Raw genomic sequence first — 26,902 nt, forward strand, 5'->3', positions numbered from 1 at the left:
AGAACATGTTTCCCCTGGAATTCTTGGAACCAAGTTTCTCAACTTGTTTTGCAGTTTGTCTTCTGGCCAGATCAAAATATTTTGTATCTGTGAAGGCCCCACTGAGGTCGTATGAATGTAGTTGGACTAATTAGGTGTGTTGGACTGAATTGAACTGAGTACTCAGAGAGTGCTTAAGTGACATAGGCCATTTTCTTTAGTTTTTGCAATAGAACCTTTTAATCTCTTCTCTTATGTAAGTACATGCTTCCTTTGTACATTATGGGGCTTTGGAAACCTACTCTCGTGGTTGGCCTGGGGATTTAAGAGTGAACTTCCTGGCAGTAGAACACTGTCAGGACTCAGGAGTCCAAAGTTAATGAAGGGCTAACATACACCCAAAGGCAGACACCATCAGAATCTAGAAGCATCGCGCTAGGTACTTCCGCTCTGTGTAGTGACATATGCACGGGGTGTGTTTAGCAAAATGTTGTTAGCCTACTGAATGTCGAGTTATCATTTGGCTTGGATGTAGTTTGTCTCTGGATCACAGAGAGAGGCAGAGAATGTCAGCTCTGACTCTTACGACACTTCTTTCCCTGGAGGACTGGCACCATTTCATGTTTTCACAGTCAGGCACACTGACAGAGATCTTCCTGGGGCTTTCTGAAGCTAGAAGGCAAAATATTTCATGTGAACTCAGTTGATATTTCTTGAAACAGCTGTTTTGGAAAATGACATGGAATCTAATAAAAGTATGTCAGCTTTTTTTTTTAATGTCAGGAAAATCCCTTTGAGACACAGAAAGATCTGTTTTTTCCATGGCTTATTGTAAAACCTGACGTGAATTGGAAAAGGACTATTCTGACTAAAGAATATGTCTTTAATTTTGAATTTGTAAATATGTCTACAGTTTGAAAGGATAAGTTAAATGTCAGTAAAACAAAAGACTTTGTCTCAGTGATGAAATTGCTCTAAAAGTAATTTCTAAAATGAATTGTTTTATTTTCAGTGTAAATGCCTACAATTTACAGAGTGATACTAAATTAATTCCTAGCTTAACATGATAACTGCTTGTTTTTCAACCTTTAAGGGTTCATTTTTAATATAACTCTTAATGGCAGTATTTGCAAAGAAGCTGTTATTAAATATATAGCACAGTTGGGAGTTGTGTCGTGTTTTTTCAGTACAGCTGATTTAATCTATTCTTTGAACACATAAAAGTGATCACAAATGACCTTTACATGCAATAGAAAAATGTGCTCATTACTGTGATAGACGGTTGTCTGAAATCTACAGTGCTTACAGTGCTACAGTTTTTCTTCTACACTTTTTTTTTTTTTCTTTCTGCTCTCTTCTGGTTTCTCTGCCTCTGATACTGCTGTCTGCAAGGACTCTGCCCAGTCTTCCATAAAGGTTAACCCTAGTGGAAATCTTCCACATCTGGCTCGAACACTGTCCCAGTAGGTGCTCTTTGTATCTTCACAGTATTTCTTCCCAAGGTTAAATTCATGGCTTACTTCAGATCTCATGACCCCATGTCCATATGCATTATTTTTGAATGAATATAACTATTCAATATTTTCAAATCTATTGAGTTTTTTAATTGAACTATAATTGATTTACAACATTGTATTAGTTCCAGGTGTACAGCAAAGTGATTATATATGTATTTATATATATATTCTTGTTCAGATTATTTTCCATTGTATCTATTGAGAATCATAACCAAGAGACAGAATCAAGGTAGAGATTTATTTTTAAAAAATAAACAGGAACAAGTAGAAAATATAAATAATCAAGGTCCATCTCTATCACCTTTGCAAGATAAAAACATGATTTAAAACTATATATCAAGAGAGGAGTACCTGGCAGTTCCTCATCTGTCATAGCTTTCATTTATTTTTGACCAAATCAAGTTTTCACATAAGTTGTGAAGCTACCGAATTTGCCATTCTGTTTCATTCATGGTGGACTTTGCTCTCAAAAGCCTTGGGACAACTTCAGGACACTACAGCGAAGTCACTGAGTATTATGCGGTAATTTAAAGATATACTTCTGTGCCCATTGGGTCAGTTAACATGTCTACAGGTGCTCACTCAGTACTTTTTGGTGGAATGAAGTGTTGTTTTATATCTGATCAGTGAGAGACATCTTGTCAAGTGAGATTCTGGAGACTGCTGAAAAAATGTGAGAGGAAGAACGAGATGTATTTTATCAGACAAATGCTTTTTTAATATGTAAATACTTCTTGATATAATGGAAATAGAGAACCTTTTTTGGTGTACAGATCATGTAAAGAGATCTCATCTGTTCTTTATTTTCTGAAACTTTAATAACTCAATAATTGGAAAATGTTATGCTAAATATTTTAACTTTCCCCTAGATAAATTGTGCATGGAGAGAAGATGAAAAGCGCATTATCACTCCTTTCAAATAACGCAGCCTCCAAGTAGTTTCAGAATTCCCCTCGTCTTAAGCAGTGATGGCATCACCACACAGTTCTGATGGGTAGACTAAACCCTTAACCCGTGTCTACATGTTTGATTAGATTAATTTCAAATAATTAGACATCAGTTGAAGTAGATTAAAGATTCATGTCAGCTTTAATAATAAAGCTAAGCATGCATTTGTTTCTTCTGGTCTTTCTCAGTGAGTTACTCTGCGAGGTTGGTTATTACGTGAGGTTGGTTGTGTTTCGCCTTTGTTATATTCCTGATTCGCTTTTTAGGAATACTCTTACATCATGTGAGAGAGGCTGAGTTTTGGTGAGATTTTCGCTCATTTTTTTCTGAACTATCGTAACCTAAATCTCATTAGACACACTGTTACTGTGTGACTAGGTGAATATTCAGAATTTGTCCATAGACGTTTGCATGTCTTCCTTGATACGCTTATCAATTTGCTGGAGTACCTGTGGGTGGGGGCTCAGGGAATCCGCTGTAGGCCTGACCACGTAGTGAAAATATAATGCAGATACATGCGGCTGAGATGCCACGCGTAGCCGGGGACACCTGCCTCCTCTCTCACCTAGTGCTTTAAAGACAGCACATTGTGTGCTACAGACTCTTCTGAATAAGTAGGTGCTTCTCTTCGCAATGTTTCTTAGCCACAGAAATTAAAGCAGTTTTCCTTAAGGAACTTGGAGAGACTCAGGGACCCATTCACTTGCAGCTCAAGCTCATGCACGAGTTACTGTGGATTCACTGGTTCAGTAACAAAATAAAGTCAGAGCAACTCAGACAAGCTAACCATCCTTCCTTCCCATCCAGGACCCGTGGTTCGTGTTCCAACCTGACTCAGTTTAAGACTCCAGACCATAGGCTATGCTCAGGTCTTGTAACCTCCTTCAGTCTGAGATAATGAATACATGTTTGATAGCAATAGATGGATTGCATTTTTTTCAGAATGGTCAAAATAGTGCAACTCTCAGTCCATGTGTTTTCCCTCTTCTTCTGTCTCTGTAGACTGTTTCTGTGTTCCTGTCACTTGCTAGTTTCACTAGATTCTTTGGCCACTTGGTGAACTGTTGACAAAGCAATAGTCAGATTGGTATGAGAGTTTGTGGTGGATTTTGGAACATACCTACCTTGTCAAAGGACTCATTTGTTAAATCATTAATTTGGTGAACCCTGTAATGATTTGGACATGTCTTCCAAGAATTTGCATTTTATTCCTAAAACTTTTATAAAGTCAAGCTTTAAAAATTTTACTACAGAAGGGTTTTGATAAATGATGAGAAGCACTGCAGTCAAAATTTTTTTGTTTTGCCCACCAGTCATTTATCAAACTTTAACTTAAAAGCGGATTTTTGTTTTCTGCGTTACAATAAATTATAGTCAGCTCATAATTTATTTTAAAAGGTGATCTTTTTTCATGCTAAAGATTTGCATTAATTTATATTTTTAAAAGTTGCATTTAAATATCATTAACCATGGCTACTGAGATTTTTAGTGCCCCCTCAATTTTTGTACCAAGCTGACTACCCTTCTCCCCTCACCCTCTTCCTAGCCCTACAGTTGGTAGCCATTTCCAGTGTGGAAACAATTTATTTCTATTTTAAAAGAAGCTTGATTGCTGCCAGAAGAGTGCTTGATTTAGGCTGCAGGTGGCGTAAATCAGAATTTGATGGAATCTAAGTTTAAATGGGAATAAGCAGCGTAATTGGCACTTAATTAACATCAGCGAGAAGACGAAGTAGCATGTCTAACTTTGAGTACATAAAATCCCTGAATTTGTACAAAACTCTGGTGCTGTTTGCTTCTAATCCAAGTATCCTTGAATAAAAGTTTTATGATATATTCAATTTCTATTGACCTACTGGTTTTTTAGCCGGATTCTAACATTGTATTCCCTCAAATCTATGATACTGCTTAGATACAAATTATTGTTTTATATTCGACTGTTACCCTGTTTATCTGAAACGATGTTCACTGTGCATGTTATATTACCTATAATTCTGTTGTAACTACTATACCTCAAATTCTGTTGACAAAATATGGTCATTAAGAGTAAAAGTGATGGTGGATTTTTTCTGTTGATATTAACACTTTGCCAAACTTTCATAATTCAGTTTTTTTCTGAAATTTTCTCAAATACCAAACAGCATCTCTGAATCATAGATACTCCTTTTTAGTTAGTATCAGTTCTTTTATGAGTACCTAAAACTTCACTTCATGTGACCTCACATAGCTCCTCAATATATAAGACAAATAAAACTACTTTTAATCGTAAACAGCACAATTTATAATACAAAAGCCATACATGTTTACTTTAAGGGAAAATATTGGCAGATCAAGAAACAGAAATGATAGAAAACCCTGCACATATAATGTGTACCCAGAGAGAATGGTGTTTTCTATGTGAGCACATCTTGACCTTACAAAAAAAAGAGTAATTTACATACTGCTGGTAGCCTGTTTCTTTTCCTAACACCTCATAAATATATTTCACAATAAACATCATGATGAATCATCTTCCCCTTACCCTTGTATCACAGCTGCTGACTTCCTTCACCTGTTAACACGTACTGAAGATTCCTCAGTGTCTTTTCGTGGCTTGAGAGCTCATTTCTTTTTGCACTGCATGATAGTTCATCCTCTGGAATATTACACCAGTATTTATTTACCCGCTCACCTACTGAAAGACATCTTGGCTGCTTCCAGTTTTTGGCAACTGTGCATAAAGCTGCTGTAAACAGCCATGTACAAGCTTTTGTGTGGACATGAGTTTTCAGCTCCTTTGTGTGAATACCAAGGAGTGTGACTGCCTGATCTAATGGTAAGAGTATACTTGGTTTTGTTTACAAAATAACCCACAAGCCATCTTCCAAAGTCACTGTACCATTTTACATTCCTACCAACGATGAATGACAGTTACAGTTGCTTTACATTCCTCTCCAGCACTTGGTGTTATCAGAGTTTTGGCTTTTGGCCATTCTAATAAGTGTGTAGTGGTCTCATTTTTAATTTAAAAATATTTTTGAGTTGTTTTTAATTACATTATGTCAATTCATTTATTCAAGCCTCGTGTTAAGTTTGCTTTAGGTATTTTTATATGTTTCTAGCATGAATGAAGTATTTTGTTCTGTTTTTTTTTTTTTTACTGACTTTTGAAAAATACGGCAAAAATGCTTGCTTATTTATTTACTTATTTTTTATTAATAAGTGACTACTAAACTCTCTCTAGTTCTAATAGTTTTTACATTATTGCTCATAGATCTTTCCGTAAACAATTTTATAATCTGATGATAGCAGATTTCTGTTTTATAGTGGGAGTCAAGGAGTCTGATTGTATTTTTTTGTCAACAGCAATTTTAATGACTTTGGGTTCCTCACTAAATTCCACTCTTTCTCAATTTCCTCACCTCGGTAGTGATAATTGACCCACGTGACAGGTAAGATTGCTTCTTGTCTGAAACCGTGGTCCAGGCATCCTTATTCTCACCCAGACATAGCACATCGAGTTCTGAGCTCCCCCTTCTGTGGCCAGCCCACAGCTCCTTAGTTGCCTGAAACACCGTCCCTGTCTGGAGTGCTTGTCTCGTCCCTGCCCAGTGCCTGAAACGGACATTTCCGCTCTGATTGAGGAGTGCTTAAAATGTGTTTAGCAGATGAGAGCTCATAACTTAGAATATGAAATTTTACTGCAGTAAGTGGATAATTTACTAAGATGTTCTGTTTTATTTGCTAAATTAGAGAACAGTCTGTGAAGTAGACATGTGTAAGTTGCCCTCTGTTGAGTCAGATGCCTGAAAACAAATCCGTGTCTCCAGGAGATAAACAGTCTTCAGGCTACGGCCTTTCTAGCACTCACCCCGTGACCAGTGGGGAAATATGTCTAGAAAAAGATTACTTCAGAACAGCATGAAGACATTCAAATTTCTGCTAAATGTCCAAATATTGTTTAACTGTGGTGGCATCCAATCTTTTATTATCATAAGCAGAAAATAGTAGAATGCCCCAAGATGTACTTGTAATAGTCATTCTTAGTAAGTTTTTAAAAACAATTTCCCATTTTAAAACGGCGAATCTGTAGCAAATAATGAGGACACTGATGTCTACTAACTGTAGGAGCAAGTCCATATTTCTGATTTAAGCCACAATTTTAAGGTAATTATTAATTGTTTTGAATTTTCTTTTAAGCAAATGGTCATTTTGCTCACATAAGGAGTTAACGATGACACTGAAGGAAGAGAAGCTGCTGTCACAGTAACCAATAATTGTGAATAAGTCATCAGCGTTAATATAGAAATTGACAGCTGTGAGATAGCTACCACTTTAGAATGTTCTGTGGATTGTCTGAACATTCCCAGGTGTGACCTTTAATCATTTAAACATAGGCAGTCCTTCACTTTCAGCGGTAGTTTGGCTTATGATTTTTTTTTTTTGACTTTAAGATGATGGGAAAGTGACGCACATTCAGTACTTCGAATTTTGAATTTCGCTCCTTTCCTGGGCTGAGGTCCTCTCGTGATGCAGGGCGGCGGCAGTGACCGAGCCCCCCGTCAGCCAGGCCATCACGAGGGTCCACAGCCGGACACTGACAACCACTCTGTGCCGACAGCCGTTCTGTTTCTCACTTTCAGTGCGGTGTTCAGTAAACTATGTGCTGTTCAACACTTTATTATAAAACAGGTTTTGTGTTGGATGATTTTCCTCAACTCTAGGCTTATGTAGCTGTACTGAGCACATGTCAGGTAGGCGAGGCTAGGCTATGATGCTTGGGAGGTAAGCTTTATTAAATGTAGTTTTGACTTAATGATATTTTCAACTTACTATGGGTTTATCAAGACATTGCCCCGTCATAAGTTGAGGAAGATCTGTATGTTATTAAAGAAAATGTTCTGAGATAGTCTGTCTTCCATATTTTATTATCTTTGAGATAGTGAGTACGGGGGGTACTCTTACTATGGGGTTCTTACTTTCCGGAGTGCGGAGGTCTCTTCCGCCATCAAGCGCTTCGCCCCCTCTCCCCTCCTAAAATAAGAATCTTTGGCTTAGGAGGCGGTGAGCAGCGGGGGAACACGCGACCGCCTCTTCCCCTCACCGCACAGTCTCGTCCTAACTCTGCGTGTTTTGACTTTGCAGGGGAAGAACATCACCGCCCTCAGTCTTTCAGGAAGAACAACGGGAAAAGGTGAGAAGCTTTACTATCTTTTTTCATGACTTTGTATCATAATTCACTTAGATTAAAAACCTATGGATTTCTAAGGCTCCATCCAGGAAAGAGATTCTCTGTATCAGAGAACAGCTGAAACATGAATACGCTACAGGTGCACCATGTCAGTTTCAAGGCGGTTGCCAAGCAACCGAGAACCATCAAGGACACTTAGATTTTACAAATCTCCAACTGCCGGAGTGGACCACTGCTTTCCTCCCGGACGCACTGACAGGACTGTTGAATTTTGTTCTTATTATTTTGTGTGTGTTTTTCGTTTGAGGCAGCAGCAGCAGCAGTAATTCCTCACTGGGGAGTAGGATGTATGCTGTTTGGAATAGAGGAACAGGTCTTATGGTTGGACATGAAAATTTAATTAGTAAGATAATCATTTCAAGGTTGAAATGAACAATAAAAAGTGCTCTTACCTCTGCTTTTATGTGCATCTCAGAGCTGAAACTGTCTCAACTCTGAATAAGAGTTTGAATTAGCCATACTGTTGAACAAAATTTAGAGTGAAAATGATGAGTGTGATTAAAATTCTCAACTTAGAAGTCTCTGGTTGAGAATGATAGCATATTATATTACCAGTTGGGACAGAGGTCCTCTTAGGGGAAATAAAAGTGTTTGCTGAGGAGCATAATTTAATAATAGCTTTAGGTTGAATTTGAGCACCTGTCAGTCCTTGTGTGGTTTGTAGCATTGAGAGGAGACATTTTTCTACATAATTGAGGTAGGAGAGTGTAGAACCCCGACCTGGAGGGAGGTGATTAAAAGTTGGGAGGGAGGGGAAAGTTAGGGCAGGCAGGGGGTGTCCTGGAGACATTGCTATGAAAAAGTGAACTTTCTTCAGGACCATTAAAAATGCTCTGTGTAAAGTCTATAAAATCCCAAAATGCCTTATGTGAGTAATTTTTGTAGCTGATGTGGAAGTTGACTCAGGACTAAGATTCATATTGTTTTACTCTTGATGGAAGCAAGATAAAGAATCTACAGAGCTAGCTTTTTTTTTTTAATGTAACCTGTATTCTTCCATAGAATTAGGCAAGTAATAAAAAATTATACCCGAAAACAGCCAGGCTCTGTCCAAGAGGATATGCCTGCATAGGTGGTAAACTTGCTGTAGTAGATTGTAGGGAGGGGGACGAGAGATAAGACCATAATGCTGTTCCTTTCTTTTCCTTACTGTTCACACACCCAGATCAGAGGGACATTTTTCCTGTCTTTTTCATGTCTGGTATTCCGTTTTTTTAAGACAATTGAAACACATAAGTAGCCTAGGCAACATTTAAATAAATCATTTTCTTATTATTCAATTTTTCCCATGAACTGTTTTGTAATAGTGGTAGCAAACATTTCTCCTAGGGGAGATGTGCCACCAGATTGCAGTTTTCTCTCATAGTTTAGATGTATCATTCTAAGATAGACTCAGCATCAGTATATTTCCCAAGGTCTGCTATTCACTCTTACTCATTTTCATCTTGTTAGAAAGGTGTGAAACAGATGGGGGGATATTTTTCTCATTCTACTCAGTACATTGAGTTTACCTCTTTTGAAATACTCCCTGCAAATGTTCCGATTTTGTTTTTGCATTAAAACATAAACTATATCATATGCTCTCATTAAAAGTTCAAAACTGAATGTATATTTATGAATAACAGAATAGAGTACACTTTATATTTCAAAATTCCTATTTGAGAGAAAACTATGGTTTTGGAAGAAATACTGTGACAAAATGCTGTGGTTGTCTGTAATGCCACGAGACTGATATGATACTAATGGCCTCTCAGCTATCTTCTGAGAAGACTCTAGAAACACGTCTGGCTGATTAGAATTTTGCTAAATAAATATTGAGATTAGGAATTGAACAAGTACTGAATGGTCCTAAATATCAAAGAGAAATGCATGAAAGATTTAAGTGAACAATCTATGGCAGAGCTAAGAATGTCCAAGTGAGGTTACAAGTTGGAAAGAAAACAGGAAGAGAAAGAAAAAAACCTTCATGGCTATGGAAACACAAGGGACTTAGGAAAAAATAATGTTTAACTGGGAATTTTTTACACGTATGCTGTATCAAGTATGTGATGTTAATAAACAGATTCACCCAACTCCTCTTCAGTGCCCCCAGTAAAATCTTTAGTAAAACAATTTCAGTTACAGTGTCAGGCAAAGCAAGTTAATTCCATGGTATCCATCAATGTTAGGGTCTTTTTTAAAAAAAATAAGAAATATCAGCCCCATTATGGAATCAAATCCAAGTCAGATTAACTTAAAGTGTCTTGTTAACTAGATGGCTGGCCATTTTTGTTCCATAGCTAAATATATCTTTTTCAAAACAAAATAAAAGCCAACCCCTCAAATCTGTTGTACAATAGAGGTCTTCAGATTTCCTGCTAGTTTATAATATAGCCAATTAGGTTATAAAATATAGTTGATCAGTCAATAAGCAATCAGTAATTATAAAATAATGGAGAGGAGACACAGGTTCCTAGGGGGTAACTTATTTAGGTAGCTGCTGTGCTGGCAAAGCTCACGATCACTGTAAATGTAACATCGCTTACTGTGGGAAGCTTTCCTTTCCTCACCATGGAAGTCAGTACCCTTCCTCGGTACTCATGTTTGCTCCTGTTTAAGAATTTATTCCTCTGTCTGGTGATGGCCTTTCTTTTTAAACAAACAGTTGGCTTCTTAAAGGCAGGAACTTCATCATAATACTTTATATTTTGCCAGACATTCAGACAAAGCGTAGCACATGGCAAGCCGTTCTTTATTTTTTTTCTGGAGAATACGAAAATAAACACATATGTTAGGAAGAATATATTCTAAACCACCTTGAAAAAAAATCATTTGCCAAAGTAGTAGCACTACTGTTCCCTTACAGTCTATTAAATCAATATTAGGTGGGTTCCTGTATCTAGGCAAATATCTCATATATATGCTAATACCAAAAAACAGCTATATTCCAAAAGCATATTAACAGCAAGCTTGACTTTTTGAAAATAAATGTAATAAAAATGCAGTAGGTTTGTTTGGACTTGCCTCTGTGGAAAAAAAAATCTGTTTTGCTGTCAGTAAAAATGATGTTCTGCACGTCTTTGTGGACCACGTGGCTGAGCCTTTTCTTGTTACATTTTGAAGTAGGAAGCTTGCTCCTTGTCACCTTCAATTTGACATTTTACAGGAACTAGAAACATAAGTCAGGTAGAGAAACATGTTACATATTGTTTTTCCCCTCTAGCTGACTACCAGTAATCTTAAAAGGCAACAATGTCAGATTTCAGTTTTGTTCACTGAATTACATGCCGTGCATTGAAAGTTAAACAATCACCCTGCTTTTATGGTTCTAAATCCTTCCTACGTGATGATTAAAAAGAAAGGAAAAAATAACCCTTGATTTGCTTGACAGATGGTTTTATTTTACCTCTGTTTAAACATAATAACTTTAAACTTCTTATTGAATTGGCCAGATGGAGCAGTCACCTGCCTAATGCAATCGTGTAAACTAAGAAGGAAATCAGGTCTGTCCACTGGCCTTGAGAATTTATTCAGCAATGTTTGTTGTTGTTGTTAGGTGTCTGCTTCTATGAGAGGTACTATATGAGCTGTGGATTGGTTACAGAAAGGAACGTCACAAATACCGGTTCAAAAGGATTTTAATGGTCTCCATGTTTGGGGAAATAGTTATTGTATTATTTATTGTTCATGGTAAAAAAAAATTCTTTTTCCCCAAAACATGTTGATTTTTACTATGGGAACACATTTCTATTTATAAACTCATAAGGCAAAATACAGGTGTCTTTTTCTATGCATTTAATTTGCATGCTTTACCTTAATCATATGCTGGATTAAATTATGAGTATCAACAGTGACTTAGTAAATTTCTATAAATGTTCACACATTATATCCGATTAACTCAGATGCGTAGATTTAGATGTGATATAATGCCTTGTTGATTCGCTGAAGCAGAAATGGTGAATTCTCTTGAGAAATTACTATGGCCCAAACCCCCCACCCAGGATGTTTGCCTGTAATTCACTGTATCACCACCAGGTAGCAGTAGAGTCCTGATAGAGAGCCCTCAACAGAAATGCCAAGCAAACAAGAAATGTATTATCATTTAGAAAAACCAAAGTCTTGTATTGAGTGCGGTGATTAGTTATAGCTAGATTAACGAATTTGAGAACCAAACTACCAAACTGCTTTGCAAGGTAATCGGTGTTAAAATTGAAAAATATTCTGAAGATACTGCACTCATTTAGTTTTTCAGATAGATTTTCAGGTAACTCCCTTGGGTATGGGAGAACAAAGGACAGACAGACAGAGATGGTCCTTGTTCTCCTGGGGCTTACATTTCAAGTGTGCAGGGTCATTCATTTATGGTTATTAACATAAATAGTTAAGAGGAACTAAGCAGAGTACTCGGGTAGCGCGTAGAACGAGGCACTGAGGGGCTTGGATCTCCCCGGGCGGTGTTTAATCTGAGACCCCAAAAGAAGAGGAAAAGACAGCCAGGAAAGGGCGACGAAAGAGCATCTCACCGAGAATATTTCATGAACAAAGAGCAACGGGCCTTGTACTCAGAAAATAATTTGATATTTATTAAGGGAGTTGCCTGCTTTGCCAAGAATCTGATTATTTTCCATTATGAGTTCACCCCTAACTTATCTCAGCCTTTAGACAGTTTCTTCACCACGGCAACAAAATGTCATTTCCAGATTGATAGCAGAGGGTATAAAAATGATTTATTCAGTATTAGATGTGATGTTTCTGGCTGTCCTGGCCTCTTGGGAGTACATAACTAACACATGCCCTTAGCAAGGGGCCGTCCTGTCCCCTGTCGTTTCCAAGCCCATGGATGTCATTGTGGGATCCCATCAAGTGTGACAAGCCACCCCATCACTTAGGATAGTCATGTCACCGCTGCCCTATTGCTCATCTGGACCCAGTAGATAAAAATGGTAGCAGTCACCATGTGCAGGCTCCTCTCTGTGTTAGATGTTTCCTTTTCCCACTTGGGGATTTATTGACTGTCACTCACAGCTGTGAGAAGGCATCTTTCCACGACTGCGCTAAGGCCTCTCAGTGTCCAGACTCTCCTGTTTGCCCTGCACTGCGGCACTCAGGCATTGCTTGATAACTTGGAATATGGACTCTGTTGTGTTTTTTCACTAAAGTATTAAAAAGCAGCAAGTGCTAAATGCTCCACTTTAGGTTAAAAAAATTTACACTCTATTTATCCTCCTACTAGATGGCAGTACCAAAATAAGAAAATTTAATCAGGAATAAAACTAAAGGGAAAAAAATAAAGGAAAAAAGTGTTATGTTAATTCATGAGATAAAAGTTTTGCAGTCAACAGAGTATAGAGCACCAGAAAAACTCTGTGATTTGTATCACTTGTTCATTGTCTTGTCACCTGTGTACAGATATGTTTCCGTGGTATTAGCACCCACATGAGTTAAAATATCAGCATTTTTGTGCCACCACACAGTCCCTTGAGGCCTTGGAGAGATCAGGGTGGGGCTAAGTTAGGTTTAAGAGCTGTTGACCCCTCAGGGCATCTGAGGATGGAGGCGTGTGTGCGCTAGGTGTGCCGTCTGTCCCTGAGTCCACTGGGGACATCATCGTGGAGGGGAAACTGTATGTATGACATACTTACGTAAGTGTGTGTGTGTTTTTCTCTAACCAATCTATGTGCTGATTGAATTGAACATTTTTATTCCCAAGATCATCTGAGCAAGAAAAAGGAGCCTAGTTGGAGAGAGAAAAAAAAAAAAGAACAAACTAGTGACGTCATCTGCCCAGACTTTTGTCTCCCCTTGGTTCCAGTGTCAGGTGTATGCTCTAAGTACTTGATAAGATGTTAGTATAATATCTCTAGGACCAAAGCTTTAATGGTTATTCAAAATGGAAAAGAGAAACAGTTTAGTTAGTTCTCAGTCTCATGCAAACAATCAGGGTGGTCATGGCAGCAAACGTCACTGTGTCATCAGAGTTCCACCCCCACCGCAGTCTCCTGTTTTCAGTAGCACCTGCTAAAACACACAGTTACATCTCCAAGCAGTTTTACAACAGAAACAGGTGTACAAGTTCTCATTGACTTGTTTGCTCCTAAAATCCTCATTTTAGAAACATGACACTAATTAGGCTCAACAGTGTTGTCTATCCGAGGGAGATGAAGTTGCGTGACATTGAGAACAAAGCAATTTGTGATTAGATCCCAAATAATTTGTACTGGACTGTAATGTCTCCTTTTCTATCATAACTGAAATTCAGATTCAGATTCTAATTTATTCTTTTATTGTTTATCAGAGTAGAGTAACACAAACAGAACTTTAAGAAATTCTCAATCTGTCACTTATGAATTTTTGGTTAAAAGCAATTTAAAATCAATGTGGTCAACTTAATTAAAAAAAAGAAATGGGGAAGGGAGACAGCTCATATTTATTGGACTAATAATAGGATTCTCTTACTGAACAGATAAAGCTGACCCGGCGGGTCCCAGAAGGGCCAGGAATGGAAGGATTATTCTAGATTTGTATTTTGGCATAAGGAGCAATTTCTCAGGAGCAATAGGTAGTGAGTTCCCTCAGCAGGGCACCATCCAGATGAATTAGCTTGGTTCTTGAATCATTAAGCTGATAACATAAATTTCAGAAAGACAATCCAGTGAACATTTCTACCAAAATTTAAAGTAACGTGGGAAAATTGTCCTGAGGAGAAACCCAGGGATTCGGCGGCTGCTCAGCCAAGTCGGTGCCTTGCCTCCTTGCTGCAACTGCAAAAGCAGCTGTATCCTGACGCTTAAAGATTAAACCTTAATGTTTAACCAGGCCCCAGATTTAAAGTGGGGAAAAGAAAGCAATTTATGCACACTCTATTTTTCAGTGTATAATACAATACTAGTAGTAGTAGATAGGGTTCAATTGGCATTTTTGACGTCCAGATTGAAGAATGTCGGGATTTGAGAGTCTGTGCCCCATTATGAAGGGTCTGAGTGTTTGCTAGTTTCAAGCTCATCAGTTAGATGCCACCGGTCCCTGGATGCTGACGGAAGTCACGAAACCCCGGTGTCAGAGATGAAGGGCAGTGTCGGATTCACAAGCAATACACGTAGGCAGGATATCAGCATTTGTGCTCTTCCCCTGAGTTTCACTTCTGACAAAGTGAAACGAACGTGGTCAGATTATGCTTCACACACACAGTGAGTTGTGTTACAGGGCAAGAACCCAGGGCCTAGAGAACCGGATCTTTTATAGTCAGCAGTAAGCCTGCCTGATCGTCACCGTAGAGAGAAACTGTGTCTTTGTGATACTGGACAGCAGACAAGCCTTCTTCCCTTTACTCCAGAGGGAGACGCTGACTCTCACTTCCAAGGCTGTTTGCTGCACAAATAATCCCTGAAAAGTTAGTCCAGAACCAAGGCAGTCATTGCTTCTGTTTGCAAGATGTACAGACACTTGCAATCCACAGAGAACAGGTTCCCGATGTACTTTTCCCCCAAACTTCCCCTGGTCTTCAGAGTCTGACCCCCTGCCATTTCCCGGTCGGGTAGACCTTCTACACTGGGTTGCAATTTCCTGTGTATTTGGCTTTGCTCCCTACGTGTACCACTCATCTCTGCCCCCCTTATCGTCAGCACAAACCCTTACAAATTGGCCTTAGTCAATATCGTTTAACAACTTAATTTAAAGATGAGTGATGGGTTAATACTTGGCAAAAAAAAAAAAAAAAAAAACCAGTGAATAAACTTTGCATTCTTCACCAGGGTGGGGGGATCCCGATTTTTTAAAAAGAAATCCAGGTTACTAATGAGAATTTTAAACTGTAAGCTATGTATAGTCTCAATAAAATTGAATTTCCAGTAGAAAGTTTTCGATGATGAAAAACAACCAACACTTTCAATTCTCTTTTGATTACAAATATATTAGCAAGGGCTAAGTTCAAAGATGCAAAAGTCTTCAAAGGCAAAATCCAACTTCAAAGAAGCATCCAATGAATGCATAGAGGATGTCTTCTTTAAGAGTTTTTCAATTCTTGGATGAATTTTGTAAAATAAAATCAGTCTTTTAAAGTTAGTGAATTAAAAAAAAGACAAAGTCTTCGAAAAGAATATGTGCTTTGAAATGCCCCGCAGGGGTATCATAATGCAATGCCAGGAAAGTGCAAAATAGGACATATCTGCAATTTTTAAGTAAAAAATTTCAAGCGATTTGATGAAGTTTAGAAACATCATTTTTCCTTCTTTGTCTTTTTTTAAATACCCCAGCGGAAATAATAAGGCAACTAACACCAGACAGTTTCTGTAAGACTTTGTAAGTAGTAGCTACCGATTTGCCAAATTAGGCCTTTCAGCACATGCCCTGTGTTTGCTAAGACAAGCTGAGCCACGTGTTTATAGGTAAAAGTTACCATCGGTATATTAGTCCAGTTTTGAAGATTTATTAATTGACTTTTAAATGGTCAGACACATCCATCACCTACCATACTTTATTTCCTTATCAGTGGCACTTGTCAGAATGCCTCCCCCATTGGGGTTAAAGGTAGATCGGTAGCTTTGACCTGGGTGGGCGGAATTCTGTTCCAGTGTCAGTTGCTATTGGAATGTATAAAAGCTGAGCATGGTAGTTTAAAGAACGATACTCCTAAAACTCCATCCTCTAATGAATAGGACAGAAAACAAAGGGGAGGTCATTTTTAAACACGTCCAGGCTTCCGTGCAGCAGCGTTTAGAGAGGACGCCCGCCCGCTTGCTCACTGTGCGCTCTTCCTCTTCACGGACCCCTGAGCGGATGCAGACGTCTCTGAGTGGGGAGAACTCGAGAGGAGGTTTCACTTTTCACTTTGCCCTTAAGGAGAAAATACAGGCAACTCAAAAGCAACCCTCCATGCCAAAAAAAAAAAAAATACACACACACACACACACACACACACACACATTGTTCACTGTGTATTCTGGCGCCTGGTTTGGTCAATTCACAGGACAAGCTAAGGAGAGGGAGATCTGAGCTCTATTAAAGGAATAATCACACTGTCCAAAACGTTCTTAACCAAATTTAAGTCATACTTTGTGATAAAGTTTCCTGAGAAATCAGAAGGATGTAACTGTAGGAGAAACCTCAACCCCTACAGACGTGAGCGTCCTTGGATGACGCTGTGAACTCCAGGACTGGACGTAGCCAATGACTGATGTCATGACTCCTCCAGACACTCCCACAGCTCGTCCTCGGGATCCGTCCCACGTGTCCTTACCGCTAACCTAGTATCCTCGGTTTTAGTAACTCCTACCGCTCTCCTCTCTGCTCTCCACAGGCTGTTCCTCCAAGCGTGCTCGGCTCACGTGCCCCACTGTTCTCCTGGGCTGCTCCCTCCTAGTGTTCGGAGAGGACCAGTAGTCAGGTGTTCCCTCTGCGTTAGGGTGTAAGGGGTCTTAACAATGTCAGCCAGATCTTTCGTGCTGATTTTTCAAGGTTGAAAAAGTCTAATCCTGAGTATTGGCGGTAAGTGTACAATAGAGGCTTGCTTTTTGTTCAGGTTTAAATATGTCATTTTTTCACAATTCAGTTGTCTATTTAGATGACCATTAGCTTAAAGATAAGGAATAAAATACAAACATGTGAGGATGACTGGTGATGGAAAATAGTTCCCATTACTTGAGTTGGGGAATTAAAGCTTCATCCTCGTCAATTTTTTTCTGTAAATTCTTCAATACAGTTGGAAGCTTTTGTTCCACCCAGAGTCATTATAACTATCATTACTGTCATACAGTCACCTGCACTAGCCACTTGGTTCCCCAAGGCATTTGATTCAGTAGGTAATTTATCAAAATTGACTGATGATTGTTAACCATGATTCCACACCATTCCACAAAGTACCGGTATCCCATTTCCAGTTTGCGAGCATCACTGTGTTCAAGTCCAAAGGCACAGCCTAATTCATCCCAGAATCACAGCCTTTAGGATTGAGTTTCTTGGACAAATTTGGCACTTGGTACCGTAGCAGTCACTGTCAAATCAGGAAAATAGAATCTGCATCAATTATTGAATTAGAGTGAATTTGATCCATGGAATTGTTTGGACAATATTGGAGGACTTGAAAGGCAAAAAGGAAATCCTGCAGATAAAAGAGACAATAGCCATAGGAAGGAGCTACGACGTTGGGAATGGGGACGCAGAAGGGCGAGGCTGGGACTGTTCCCATCTCCCAGTTGTGAGGATAAGGGACCCCAGAGTCTTAGAACTGAGACTCGAGGAGGAGACGCAGCCCAGATGGTTCTGACAGGTCACAAGCTCAGAGGTGATGCCCGGCAGAGCTGAGACTTACACCTCTCAGGAGGGGGAACTGCCCGCCTGGCGCTAGTGCCTCTGAGAGGGAAGCATGAGGACAGTTCTGGGAGTGTGAGCGAAAACCCGGACACTGGAACGACTTGCTACTCATCAGCCGGTGCTCCTAGGCATGGGGCTGGGGGAGAGCTGCTCGGAGAACTGCTCAGAGAAACAGCAAGTGCAACAGCAAGAACCAAGTCCCACCTCCACCCTCCTGCCTTCCTGTCCCCCGCCGCATCCCCGCTGACAGATTGTAACAGGGAGTCCAGCTGGCCCCCGTGGAGTCCCAGCACCAGTATGGTGATAAAGAAGTATAGAACCTAGAAGAGTCGGTGTCTTAAAGTGGGCGACTTTTTAATAGAAGATAATCTGAGGTCTTGATGAGAAGGAAAATGTCAATGGTGTTGCCAATAACCAAGGTTTTTTTGCTCCTCTTAACTTCCTATAATTTTATGTGCCAGGACTGATTCTAAGTATTTGTCTGAGCAACACACACAAAAAAAGATGCACTTAAATGAGACTGGGAAATGTGGAAGCAAAAACATTCTGCGCAAGCAGCATAGCCTGCAGTGGCCAGGACTGGCTCTCGGAAAAGCAGATTCCATGTGACCTGACGCCCAGCCTGTGCCCGGTGACGTCTGTAAGGCACCTCTGACTTCAGGGCTAGCCGAGTGTGTGGAGAGACACACTATCATTTACCACTTTGGTGTAAGTGGCGAGTTTTGCGTGGGGACTGTGCTCACCTAACTCAGTCATACATTCAGGTGCAGAGCTGCACTGCCTTTTTCCCAGGACCCTGAGTGTACACCATGGCCGACTAGACTTCTCCAGACTAATACACTGCAGTGTCACGCAGCTGGGAAAATTGCTTTAATAACCAGAAAATCAATCAGCAGTTACAATTGTTGCTACCTTTTACAATCAATGGGAGAATCTAAAACTTCATGCTTAAGTGTCAGCAGCTCGGCAAGTCATCTTCCCTCCCTAGGCTTCCCTCCTCGTCTCCAGCATCAGGTATGTGAAATTCAGAGAGTTGTTGGATTAATTAAATCAGTTAAAACATGAAATGTACACGTGTCTGGTGACCTAAGAAGTACTCAAGGTGTGTTATTTATACTAGATCTTAGCCAGAAGATCAAGAAGCAGCTTACGTCTTATTCATAAAAATTATGAAATGATTAGGAAATTGCAAGGATTGTACATTGCTTTCAGTGCATCAGAATGCCACTGTCATTAATGGTATTGAGCTTCTATGTCCACGTCATGTGCATCATGAGAGGAACACAGGACCACACAGAAGAGAACACGCCCCGTGTCATTCAGCAAATCCTCACAGAAAACAGAAGAGAGGCGCAGGCATTTTCTAGGTGTCTCCGACACTCCCAGTGTGAGCTAGAAGTTTCGTGTGGATTATGTCCTTTAAACGTAATGACATTCTCATAAGGATACAATCATCACTTTTTAAATATCAAGGTAAAATGAGTACAATTAAATAATTGGTTCGAGATCAATCTACTTTTCACTGTTGAGGATTATGTTGGCTGTGGGTTTTGTCATAAAATAGCTTTTATTATGTTGAGATATGTTCCCTCTGTACCCACTTTGGTAAGACTTTTTTATCGTGAATGGATGTTGAATTTTGTCAAATGCCTTTTCCGCATCTGTTGAGATGATCATGTGGTTTTTGTCCAGAGGAATAGATCCATAAACAAAAGTAGCGATGGAAGGCCAGAGTTGTGACTGGGACACACTTGTGAAAATGGAGGAGCAAAGTGACAGAAGCCAGATTTTTCAGAAAAGGTTTTATTATAAAACAAGAAACTGGTTGCCATGGAGAAAGGGTCAGCAGCAAAGCTAGTGAAGCGCAGGGCAGTCTGATGTGTTGACAGCCTGGCTGCTGCCGCTTGAGCCCTTTCCAGCACCGCCACCTCAGAAGTGCGTGCGCATCCGGGCCAGGGCGGATGAAAGCAGATGGAAGAGAGCCGTGGCTCTGAGCTGAATGCCACCTGCTCCTTTTCAATAGGGAGACACAGAAGAAGAATCATTCACCTCCTCAATTAGTGGAGCTCTGGTCCACCTCAGCACTGAACGTCTTGGTAGGCATAATGACCAGCAGGGATCTGACCCTATATTTTATATTTTTTGTGTGTCAGATCTGTGGACTCAAAGAATAGCCAGGTCTGGGGAGTTAAACAGCAGACTGGCAGCCATAAGGAGTAGCTACTCTGATTCTAAAGCTCATATTGGAACCGGAAGTGCTAGAATGAAAAACCTTGCAAATTGCAGTTACCCGGTACAATCGGCTTATTGATTCCGATTGGATTGCATGAGTTCCTGGAGACAAGGAAAGCCTGAGCGTCCAGGCACACGCATTTATAACAGTGCCAAAAACCACAAGTTAGTCCAAAGTTGAATCATTGCCCCTCAGAAATCACTGTCTTTGAGACGGAAATTGTGAAATGAAAAAGTATTGTAGCAGCATGGATGTAGAATGCTTCAAAGTTTTTTCAGTGTCACTTTTTTTGATGTAAATTTTAGTAATTTAGTAGTCTATTATTAAAAAAAGAAACGATGTTAGGAAGTTGTGTAGGAACCTAACTGGGAGCTTCTAAGAAGAGGTTTAGTACTGAAGCCTCACTGTTAGTGGGTTTGTGATCTAAAAACCCTTTATGTTTTGAGAAAAACACTGCCTAAAACCTAGATGAACAAATTATGAAAGTATAACTTGCCAAAAAACAATGTGATCGTAGGCTTTAGATGGGCATTAAAAAGATCTCTAATGAGGAAATCAGCCACTTGTAAACCATGTTTTTACTTTCTTCTTTCCTAAGGTCTCAAAAGTCAGGACTTACAGAAACTCCCTGACAAAAATGTTTATGTCTAAGGAGACTGGAAAAGTGTGTGTATGGAAACAATTTTTAAAAATTAAAAAATTAAAATTTTCCTAAGCCACAGGAAGAAATACAGAATTTTGCTGCAGAATTCAGGATTTTATTAGACATTTATTATTTTGTATTACAGATATGTAGCAACAAGTATAGTTCTGACACTCTTAGAGTTAAAGGTGTTACAAAGTAACACAGTAGAAATGCGATCTGAATGATCTAATTATGTAAAAAAGAATTTTTTGCCCTTTGTGGGCAAAAAAAAAATCACCACATAATGCAATCACCACAAATGCAATAAAGCTTTTATTTTTCACAAAGACCAACCAATGATTCAAAAATATAAACTAAATAAAGATGAGAAATAGACTTTAGGTAGACTCAAACTTCAAGTAGCCTTAACAGTTTAAATAAAAGGATTCATGGACTCTTTTCACAGATGGAAGTGTGAAAAATTTAGTCAGAAAAATATAAAATTGAAGTAAGAAATTTACAATTTGGAAAACAACCAGAATTTTAGAGATCCATGTAAAAAAAAATAAACAATTTGAACTCTGGAGAAAAACAACTAGCTCATGAAAGAAATATGCGAACAAATTTCCTCTGTTTTCTAAGAATTAAGAGCCAGTAGGTGAGGATGTATATAAACTTATTGTGAGTGAAAGGGCTTTTGGAAGATTCCATTTACTATATTGATAGGAAACAAGAACAACTATGAAAACCTGTTCAGTTATGTCCCTTTAAGGAAAAAAATAGTATTACAAAAACTTACTGTCATTTTCCTTAACTCCCAAGTGGCATTGTCTACAGTTATAGGTAAACGGTAACACCCTCGTATATTTACAGCTAGTCTACCCATAATTAATTTGAGCTTCATAGTACACTGTATTCTTTAGAGAAAATGCTAAGATTGTTTGGAAAAAAACAAAGAATGAAGACAAATTGTAATATGAATAAAAAGAAAAAAAGTAATTTTGTTTTAAAGTAAAACATCTGGTTGTCCCATAAAATGAAATAAAACAGGACAGACTTGTGTGTGTAGTCAGTTGTAGAAAGCTTGAGAGGAAATTAACTTTATTTTCTCTGCTTTACTAGAACCACTCAAGCAGTGGAACTTTGTAACAATCCTAAATACTTTTCAAATTCTAACATGAACCTTCAATTTGGAGACTGTTACCATAGAATATTCCTTTCTTCCTTTTGATATACCCTGTAAAAATTTAATAAGCAGGATTTATTCTGCAAATAGAACTGTTAGATAAAATATATTAAAGTTTCCTTTAACTTACATGCACATAATCAGATTATAGCTGATCTAGAAATTAGATACTACATTATGCATGAGACAAGAAATGAACAAAGATTTACCAAAAGTCCCAGAATCCCTACGGAGAAAAGACTAATGGGGCACAGATAGAATAACTGGAGTAAAACCCATAAGAATCCAGATCGATTCTACGTAGATTAACGTAGATCTTTATTTCTGTATAGATACGAAGAGGTTTGGATTATGCTCTTAGGGCATTAACTCAGGGTCCATTGTCCATGAAAACTGATCCTCTGATCCAGTAGCCAAAATTTACCCTTCTTGCCTCAGCGCAGTCAGAGTGCTGACTAAATTAGTCAGAGCATCTTCACCTCTTGAACGAGGATCATCTGTAACTTCAGTGCTACTACACCAAATGAATTCCTGTGGCTAATGGAAAACACAACTTTTTTTTCTAGTTAATTATTTTTGAAGAACGTTTGCTTTTTTCTTCTCCTACTGCCATTCATTTTTGTGATGTTCTTAATCAAGCGACTCCATAAACCTTACACAGTGAAAAACTCTCACGATTGTGATTTTTGTAGTTGGAGAAGTATCTGAGCTCAGGGAAGATTTTTGTTCATTCTCATTCCAAAATGAGTCTTAATATTTTCCTTCAGGGCAGTTATTTTCAAAAGAGCTGGTACTAGCCTGGCTATGCACAGTCAGGCTCCTGCGGAATCCCACTCCTAACTAGGTGCAAGACAGGTTCAAAAGCTTAAAAGCTGGCCCTTTCTAGGGCATGTCAGTTTGCCATAAATAAAAGGAGAAGTGTATACACTGAAAGTAAACATATTTGGAGTAATAATTACGTGATGCCTTTTGTCATTAATGCAAAAGTCAATAATAAAAAAGATAATATAGTGTCTAGAGAAAATATGTTGGCAGATTATCACGCTAAATAGGCTGCACTGGCAAAATCTTTATGTAAGAATCTTTTATAAAACATAAACACGGATGCAGGAGGAAGATCAAAAATTCCATCATAGATGTGGAAGTGTGGCCCCTCAATTCAAAAAAAAAATGAACACTGGAAAATACTGGGTTGTAAAATCCATGGGGGTGAGATTTGGAAATGTTAGAATAGCCATCAGATTGCTTCTATGGTGACATAAATAATAACCCATGGAACAGATTTCTCGGATTATCAATTTCATCCATAGTAATGACCACGGGACATTAGCATTTAAAAGGAGAGGGGAGAACTTATTTTTCTAAAAATTGTTAGTATATGAAGACTCGTAGACAGACTTGGTGGATCCGCTCTGTGCGCACACTCAGGTTGTGCATCACGTATCAGCGACAGTGTCTGCGGTAAACGGTGATCCCTTGGCTTCTAATTACCTACCCGGTCTTAGCAGCCATCAGGACAGGAGGCTGTGTTCTGATGCCTGCTTGATTGACACAACTCTGCAAAGTAGTCAACTATTTACCCTAAAATGAATTTCTAATTTTTTTCTGATAATAGTTATCCATGTTGGCTCCTGACTTAGCAAAGAAAATCTTGCCTCTGGCCTTAAACTAGACTTCTAAAATATGTTTTTGTGGGAAAGAAAAAAAAGAAATTGTCACAAGGAAGAGCCCACAAGTTTTGCTTTTATGAAGATTCAGAATGTCACTGGGAAAAGAAATTTGTTTAATTGCTTCCTATCAAATTTGGTAATTTAAATACTTACATAGCGGACGCTGTTTTAAGGTATGCCAAAGTTTTCTCCTGGTGTAGTTTGATGATCATTATTTTTATGTGTGGAAAAAAAGCAATTATAGTGGAAGAAAATTTAGTTATCCTTGTGGAAGGATTTCATTGTTACCAGTTTTGCTTGAAGTTTCCTCTAGACAGTGTTAAACTTTTAAAGTAGAAAATTATTGCTAATTAACTATAATAATATTCTTCGACCGTGTTTTATAACTGGAAAGAGCTTTGGAGGAATAGAATGGTTACCATTTCAGTGGTATCAATTACATATGCACGGCCATCAGTGCACGTTAAAAGTTGAATTGTGACATTCACTGTAGGGCTTCGTGGCAGTATTAGCAGCTTAGATATAAGGACTCTGAAACTATCCATGGCATCGTGATTACCTATGAAATAGAGGTTAGAGAGATGCAAAAGAAATTGTGCCTCACTTTCTTCTATGGAATATGCCTTTATCTTTAATATGGTTTGCAGTTTCTTTTGTTGTTTAATGAAACTCAGAAATATATTTAAAAATTTGGAGCATACTCTATGGTCAAAAATCCCTGTCTCTTCCAGAGTTCAGTAGCATGCCAGGAGCTAATTTTTCCAAAGGGTATATAATTCTGTCTTGCAGGTGGCATGTTCTAGATCAGAAAACCGTCATGGTCAACGCTGTGATGATTCCATTAGGTCTTACTACTTATGGGGTCTTTTCTCATCACTGGTAACATTACACATGGACTCAGCCGTGTGGTCCAGGCAGCTGTGTAGACCTGCCGTCTGGGTCTCCGCTCCACTGAAAGCTGGCAGTCTTTCCTGTCACCTGCCATGTAGGTCAGGACACGCTCCTAAGTGTGCAGCATGCTGTCTCCAGAAGTTTTGGTCTCACCCCCTGATTTCAGGGGAAGGGGAAGGAGCTGGAGGTTGACTCAATCACCAAAGGCAAGGAGTTAGTCAGTCATGTCTGTATAATGAAGCCTCCATAAAAATCCAAAAAGAAGGGGTTCAGAGAGCTTCCAGGCCGGGGAGCAAGAACACTCGCACACACTACCACCCTGGGCCCAAAGTCCACGGGGGCGGAAGAGCCATCGTTCAGGGCCTCGGCCTGTGTTCCTCTTCGTCTGGCTGTTCATTCATATCCTTCAGTATCTTTTGTAACAAACCTGTAATCTAGTGAGTAAACAGGTTTCTTGACTTCCGTGAACCACTGAGCAAATTAGTCAAACCCAAGAAGAGAGCCTCTGATTTATAGCCAATGGTCAGAAGTGCAGGCAGTAAGCACCGGGACTTTGCACTGGCCTTCTGAGCTTCAGGGAGGTGTTTGAGCCTCCAATTTGTAGTATTTGGTCAGAAGCACAAGTAACAACATGAGCTTGTGATCGGCAGCTGAGTAGGTAGGGGAGGTCTGGTGGGACTGAGCCGTTTACCTGTGGAATCTGATGTTACCTCTGTGGGTAGCTGGTGTCAGAATTGAGTTGAGTTGAGTTTCTCAGTGGTGTGGGGAATCCCTTCCACACACGTTGGAAATTGGGTCCAGAACCTAAATAATACCAAAACATAATATTGACTAAAAAAAGAAGAAAAAATGAGTAATTCATAGCGGTAATTGCTTCTGGGAAGATGGTTGAGAGTTGGAGCATGAAGCTGGTGTCATGTTTAGGAAAGACATTAGTTCTTGACACTTTAAATCTTAAAAAAAATCAGAAAAGGATATAGGAAAAAGTTTAATTTTAAAATTTAGATGGGAAAAGGTGACTGTTCATTTAAATATATATGTTTAATTTCTTTTTCTTTCTATACTTTGTTTGAATATGGTCCCGTTCTATCATGGAAGTATGAAAGATCCAAACTCTTATGTGGGCTGTAAATAAACTGAACAAATATTTACTTCTTTCTGTATTCCAGGTTCCAGGGATAAATGGAAGTCTCTGGCTGGGAGGCAGGCGTAGATCATAGAGGTAAGCAATAAGTGCCAAGAAGGCATGTTCAGGTTGTTTTAATAGCCCAATGGAGAGAGCAGACAGCACTGCTTAAGGAAAATCAGGAATCAGAAATGCTTCATGCAGAAGATGCAGCTACTCCGGGACTTGGAGGATAACTAAGAAATCTCCAGGGGGTGAAGGGGAGAAAGAGCACTTGTCCTTTTAACCAAATTCAAAAATAAAAAGGGAACAAGTAAGAAACCTGGAAAGCCTAGGTGTGACACCTTAGAGATAGTCGCTTTATTTAGCGAGTTGCCCCAGAACAATTCACTTTTATCAGGCTTGCCCCGCCCCCAGGGGAACTGGTTGCCATGGAAGAACTCAGCTTCTGTCCAGTCGGACTACCTCTGATGGTAGACTAATTTTTTTTTTATTTGATGAACAGTCTTTAAATAATATTTATTTCTTGATTATGTCAAGACTGTGTGGTTAAATCTATTTGCAATTACCTGACAGTCTGATATATTGTGTCTAGTAATTGTAAAAGAGATTTTTCCTTCCTTCTCTAATGAAAAAAACTGTCTAATCTTGACGGTTACCAAGTTATTTAAGAGATTTGCCCATCTACTTCAGTTGTTACCTCCTGAGGAGTCCTTATGAAGACATTAATTATACCACAAAGAGCTGTATTCAATTTTAATTACATCAGCCCGTATTTCTTCCCCTGTCATTTTGCTGATAGTAACCCCTGAACAGCAAGCAATCACCCAGTTATCTGGACATTCAGGAAAAACTAAACATGAGAAGATGCCTTTTATATTAAAGGGCGTAAGGAGCACCGGCTGCTGCTGCAAACACCCCTCCCCCACGTTGCACAGAGACGAATGCAGGTCAGTGGCTCTCCCCCAGTGACAGGGATCCAGTGCCCTTTCATTCTCCAGCCCTGCCATCTTGAAGTCCTTCACCTTCAGTTACAAGGATGAGAGAGAGAGAGAGAGAGCATGAAGATTTGGCAAGACATTTGTTTTCTCTGTATTTCATGGTCCAAAACCCAGTCACATTGTTCACACCTTATTCTGTGAAAACTTGGGGATGTGGAGAGAGGTAGTCTGATCAGATAAAGGAAATAGACTTGGTGGACATCTATCCA

At 39.1% G+C, this 26,902-nt stretch overlaps 1 long non-coding RNA gene across 1 annotated transcript in view; it reads left to right on the top strand.

Annotated features, from left to right (window-relative positions):
• Positions 1 to 26,624, top strand: part of LOC123614553 (uncharacterized) — a 62,311-nt gene extending 35,687 nt beyond the window's left edge. Inside the window, exons 3-5 of the long non-coding RNA XR_006721985.2 lie at positions 7,569 to 7,617; positions 25,736 to 25,788; positions 26,495 to 26,624. This is a non-coding gene — a long non-coding RNA (uncharacterized LOC123614553). The remainder of the gene's footprint in view (positions 1 to 7,568; positions 7,618 to 25,735; positions 25,789 to 26,494) is intronic.
• Positions 26,625 to 26,902: the final 278 nt, after the last annotated feature.

The sequence above is a fragment of the Camelus bactrianus genome, chromosome 30 (assembly GCF_048773025.1).
Source record: "Camelus bactrianus isolate YW-2024 breed Bactrian camel chromosome 30, ASM4877302v1, whole genome shotgun sequence".
NCBI lineage: Eukaryota > Metazoa > Chordata > Mammalia > Artiodactyla > Camelidae > Camelus > Camelus bactrianus.